We start from the raw sequence: 6,107 nt of genomic DNA on the forward strand, positions 1-6,107 counted from the left end.
CCCAAGTGTGGAATAGTGGCCACATACCCGTCTAGGACTGAGAACTCAACTCTAGGTGCTCCTCCACTCCTGTACTGGGCATTGAATCCATGACCGGGGTATAGAACCCCTGAGCTCCATCTACAGCACTTTTGCTATTGTGGTACAAAGAAGGTGGGTGGGACCATAAATGTAATGGGTTTGAGAATATAACTCTGAAACCCCGCCTAATTCCTTCTTAAGATTGGGAGCCATCTTGTCCAAAACTCAAGAAAACTAATTTTTGTTTTACTATAAATTACTGCAATTTCTAAACTTCCTTGGAATGCCTGCCCATGCCTTGAAGTCACCCATACATGGCTCCCCGTGACCAGATAACAACCCTCTCTGAAACCTCAGTGGTACCTCATACATTCTAATGTTGGGATCTGAATTTATTCCCTACCTTGAAATGTTAAGCCATGTAGTTCATTAACCTACTATCTGACTTTGTATTATGCTTGTCCAAATCCTGGTTACTGTAAGTTCTCAAGACTCCCCTCTTTGCAAACATTTGTACTATAAAAATTTGTTCCTAGAGAGCTGGGGTATCTCTAGCCCAGGCTTTAGGGAGAGACAGACATGGCCAGCTCTTGGATATGTAAATATAACTTTGATTTAGTTTGATTCAAAATTGGAGCCTGTGCTCTTTTTCTTGTGTTGTGGTTTAAGAGTGCCAGGTCTCTAACAAGGCCATCTGTAGGTTTGGCCAAGTGAGCTTATTTTTTACATATGATGACACATCACTAGGCCAATACATTTAAAAAATGAAACAAATCAATGAATAAATCATTTATTAGAAAACAACAACAACAACAAAAATAGAGCCATACCCTGGGATGGTGGTGAAAATCATGCCAGGAGGGTCAAAAATTCTAGGCCAGCCTCTGCAACTTACCTTCACCCTCTCTCAAAATACAATTTAAAAGGGGCAGGGAATGTAGTTCAGTGTCACAGCACCCCTAAGCTCAATGGCCAGTTTTTAAAAAACAACACCTTGAAGAAGAATAGAGGGGAAAAGACATAAGAAAATAGAATATTGTAAAAGGGCAGACATAAATCAAACTATATCAACAGTGACATTATATGGCAATTGAGTGAACAATCCTATCCTAAGGTAGAAATTAGCAGACAGAATGAAAACAAGGTCCAATTCCATGCTATGTGCAGGGGTCACTGCTGGGATACAAATGTATAAAACAAATTTGAAAATAAGAGAATGTGAGTCCTACACTATGAAAACAGTCCTACACTATGAAAACAGTTCTACTATACTACCTCCCCAACATCAGGCAAAATATTTTAAAACCAAAATTTATTGAGAGATATCAGCCAAGAGACAGGTGTACCTGAAGTCTCCACCCTCTTTCCCAATGCCAATCCAATAATGAGGACACAGCTGTGAGATTACAAGAAAAAAAATAAAAACTTGTTTGCTAGCAAAGGAGCAGCAAAATGATGACTGTCCCAGAGGCTGGGATTCTGCCAATTGGAAAAAAGAGTAGGCTTTTCTTTTTGGAGGGACCCATTGGTGCCAGGAATGAACTCAGGGGCATCAATCTGTGAGCCACATCCCCAGCCCCATTTTATATTTTATTTAGAGCTTGTGTCTCACTGAGTTGCTTAGCACCTGGCCTTTGCTGAGGCTGCCTGTGCACTCTTGATCCTCCTTCCTCAGCCTCCCTAGTGGCTGGGATTAAGGCATCACCACCACACCTGGCACAAAAAAAATATTTCATTAATGAGATGGTATGCCCTTAGTTTGATGTCAAATAGAGTTTAGAATTTGGTTCTGTGTTTGTTTGGATTTCCTATTGCAAAAACCCAAAACACAGTCCAGGACACACAAAGGCCTGTGGAGTCCACATAATGTTAGATGATCCGCCCTCGTAGCCTCCCCGGGATATGAAAGCAACATGTTACCTCCTTTCACGTTCTTACCAATATGAACCATTCCAGGGTCACCTGAAAATGCAAGCTGAATTTGGCACCTGAAAGAGGACCTCATGTCTAACAGAAGAATCCGGAGTCAGGAGGCAATGAGTGGGGAAGCAATGACAGAATGACAGACATGCCACAGAGTCCAGGATTCTGCCAATCAGAAGAAACAATTGGCTTTTGGGGGGGAGGAAGATGGGGGTGCCAGGGATTGAACCAGGTGCACTCAATCAGTGAGCCACATCCCCAGTCTCATTTTGTATTTTATTTAGAGCCAGGGTCTCTGAGTTGCTTAGCAGCTCAACTTTGCTGGGGCTGTCTGTACACTCTTGATCGTCCTGACTCAGCCTCCCTAGAGGCTGGGATTAAGGCAACACCACCACACCTGGCACAAAGCAAAATATTTCATTAATGAGATGGAAAGTCCTTAGTTTGATGTCAATTAGAGTTTACAATTTGGTTATTCTGTGTTTGTTTGGGTTTGTTATTGCAGAAAACCCAAGCACATTCCAGGATACACAAAAGCCTGCAGAGTCCACACAATGTTAGGTGATCCAACCTTGTGGCCTCCCTGGGACATAAAGGCAACCTGTCAGCTCCTTTCATGCTCTTAACAATATGAACCATTTCAGGGTCAGCTGAAAATCCAAGCCGAATTGGGCACCTGAAAGAGGACCTCATGTCTAACAGAAGAGTCATGTGCCACGAGGACAATGAGTGGGGAAGCAATGACAGAACGACAGAAATGCCATTTTCCTCCCATGTGAAGGCTGAGTTCTGGAGGCTGCTCCTGCCAAGGGCAGATCTTAAGTGGGGATCAGGACCCAGGCCACGTGGGTTGCTGATGTGATCTGGGGTTCTGCACAGACCTCTCAAAGACCCATTTCCAGGACAGTAATAATCCCAGGCCTGCATCATCCCCATGTTTCATCAGCCCTTGGGACCCAGAACAAGAAATATGGTGAGGAGTGGACCCAACTCTGCCCCAGATCTCAGTTCAGGTTACTTGGGTGCATACAGCCTTGAGCTCTGGGCAATTCAAAGAATTGAGTAGGAACATGAGACCCAGAGATGTGTCAAACAGCCTTGAGGGATGACCAGCTTTCCCATGGTCAGGACAGTCACAGAGGGCTTGGGGTTGAGGTGGGGTTGTCCTCTGGCACCAAGAGCAGCACCACAGCCTAGACACAGGAATTTCCCTGGAGGGGGATTTGGAGTGGGAGGAGAGGACTGAGACTCTGCTGCCCACCCCAGTGCCAGCCCATCCACACTAGATGCCTGGCCAGAAAACACCCCGAGGAATCCTCTCAGCCCCCTTTTTCTAGTTTTAAAGTGAAAATTAAAGATACTGGGTGTGGGAGTTCTGCCTTGTTCTGGGGAAAGCTCAGGCTACACGTGGGTTCCAGGAGTCATACCCCTGGACAGGGGTCCTGGCTCCATCCCTGGTCCCTGTGATGGGTGTGTCTCACCAGAGGCTTGGTTTCCTTCTGGTGAAGGAAGGTTAGAGGAAAAGGTGGCCACACATGTTGATATGCTGCTCTGGCTGAGGACACCAAAACTATGCTCTGCCCAGGGTTGTCTCCTACCTTGGGCTTGGTCAGAGAGGCTTGGATGGCTTCATTCTCAGGCCTCCTGGTTTCCCAAGTTAAATGATTTGTGGCCTCTTCCACTTGCATGTTGGTGATGCTTGGGACCTTTTTCCACAGGACAGGGACACGTGGTCACTGTTGAATGATGACAGCTGGAGCACAATGAGGCTTGGGGGTGAGGAGACTGGCTGATGGTTCTGAGAATGGCCCTTTGAACACCATGCCTCCCTTGCAGTCTCCTGGCCTGCAGGTCAAAGTCCTGTCAGTGGAAAAAGCTCCTCACACAAGGTCAGGTCACCCTCTTCCTCAGCAGCAGGTGAATCTGGGGCCTAAGGAGCTACAATGAGTCCCTCCAGCTGTGATAAGATAGGAAAACTGGGAGCCTCTTCCTGCGATCAAAGGAAGGTTATGAACCGAGCACATGTCCCCATCCCTCATCCCCGACAGCCCTTTCCCAGATCCTCTCATTCTCATGAGCCAGGGAAATATTTAATTTTCATAACTAGTTGATGCTGTAGTTGGACATGATAGAAAATGTGTGTCCACAGCTTTGGAGTTGTTCTGTAACCTCACTTTGATCCTTTAGCCTGAGAAGAAACAGCCGTCTCCACAGCATGTACTGCAGAATGTCACCTGATGGGAGGCTGTAGCTGCATCAATGATGTAGGGCACATGAGCCTAGACACCCAAAGATGTTCCAGGATTAGATTTATTAGCTGCAGGATTCTGAGGTGTATCACCTAAAATTTTTTGGTTCACTGCTTGGAATTTCATTGATCTTCATTTACACCCAGTGGGACAGGGATAGAGGTTTATATTTTCTGTAGGTGTATACGTGAAGAATTTTTTTTAGTTCACAGAAAGTACTTTGTGTACCAATTGTAAGATTAGTCCGAGGTCTTATAAGCTTTATCACAAAACCAGAAGTCTCTGAGACTTCATATTGAGATCTTTGCAAAATCTTTACCTGACATTCTGTTGAAAGAAAATTTTAACAAAGGTCTCTGGAGAAGCTTATTTAAGATTCTTTGGTGGTGAAAGGAATGCCACTATATTAGCACATCAGACTGGGACACTCCTTACCAACCCTTTGGTCATGTAGAGTGTATTAAGTAGGTTTTCTTAACCTTAAACCTGAAACTATCACACAATTTTCCCAGGGCTACTGAGCTACTCTAAACACAGAGAGAAATCAAACCTGAGTTTTCTAGATATTCCACCTAAGAATTATTCATGGGGAGAAAAGCTAACTTGGATGTAGTTTTTTAAAAAAAATTCACTGATATAAAAGACCTTTAAGAAGGAAGAGACCATCTGCAATTGTGGAGGAAACACCTACAGAGCTGCATCTGCTGATGTGGTCATCAGTGGAGTCCACACACACAGCACCAGCAAACTCATCACCTGAGCTACGGGAGTGCTAGGTGCAAGAATGCCTGCCTACCATACACAAGGCAGGATTGGGTCCCCAGAACTGGGGAAAGAAAAAAGAAAGCAACTCAAGCATAGGACAAAACATATTTTGAGAAAGTGCCTCTCCAAGTAATATACACAAATGACATTATGTTATAATGCTCTTTAATGTGCTTACATACAGCACAATACATGAGACTTAGAACAAGCACAAGTGTCAAGAGTGGGGACCCAGAGTCATCAACAGCTCAATAAGCAATCAAGGAAAAGAAAGAGGCCAGCTTCAGGTTACACAGACACATCCCTATGGTCCCAGCTCCCAGCCTCACTCCATCTCAAAAAACAACAATTAAAAGGACTGTGGAGAAACTCAGTGGTGGAGCACTCCTGGGTGAAATGTGAACAAAGACAGAGAGGAAAGAAGTTCAGAAGAGACATCTCACCAACCTGTACAAAAGGTAGGAGTGGAGAGGCCTAAACTAACATACAGAATATGTAATGAAACATTAGACACAAAAGATTCAAAATACAGGAAAATGGAATCTAAAAATAAGAGAGATTCAACCAAGAAAACATGTTGTTTTAAAATCTTCATGCTGATGCAATGCTCCTCTCCAAACCAGGGTGCATTTTTGATACCTCTGAATAGATAAAAAAAGAAATGAAGGCACAAACATTTTCGCACACCTACAGTTTTTTTCTCAAAATAAATACATAAAATGAAATAAAATTAAAATATCCTCAAGTCTGAACAAGTTCAAATGGATCTGAAACAAGCAAAGATCCTACCACATTTCTACATTCAGGACTTTTCTCCAGTGTGGTTTCTTACATACTGTTCTAAGGGACCTGGAAAGTTGAAAGTCTTACTACAATTTTGAAAGAGAGAAAAAGGATCTTCCCAGATGTTAATTCTTTATGTCTTTGGAGTAAACTCTGAAAGCTGAATACTGCCTCACATGGCTTATCCTCAGCATTTTCTACAGTATGAGTCCTTTCATACAATTGAACAAAACTAGAACAGCTCAATAACTTATTTTTTTTTTTTTGCATAGGTTTTATTCTTTTTATTCCAAAAGAATCTTCTGAGGCCTTAGGAAAAGACTGAGAAAACTAGATTTCCCACATTTCTCACACTCACAGGGCTTC

Source organism: Callospermophilus lateralis, chromosome Y (genome assembly GCF_048772815.1).
Source record: "Callospermophilus lateralis isolate mCalLat2 chromosome Y, mCalLat2.hap1, whole genome shotgun sequence".
Taxonomy (NCBI): domain Eukaryota; kingdom Metazoa; phylum Chordata; class Mammalia; order Rodentia; family Sciuridae; genus Callospermophilus; species Callospermophilus lateralis.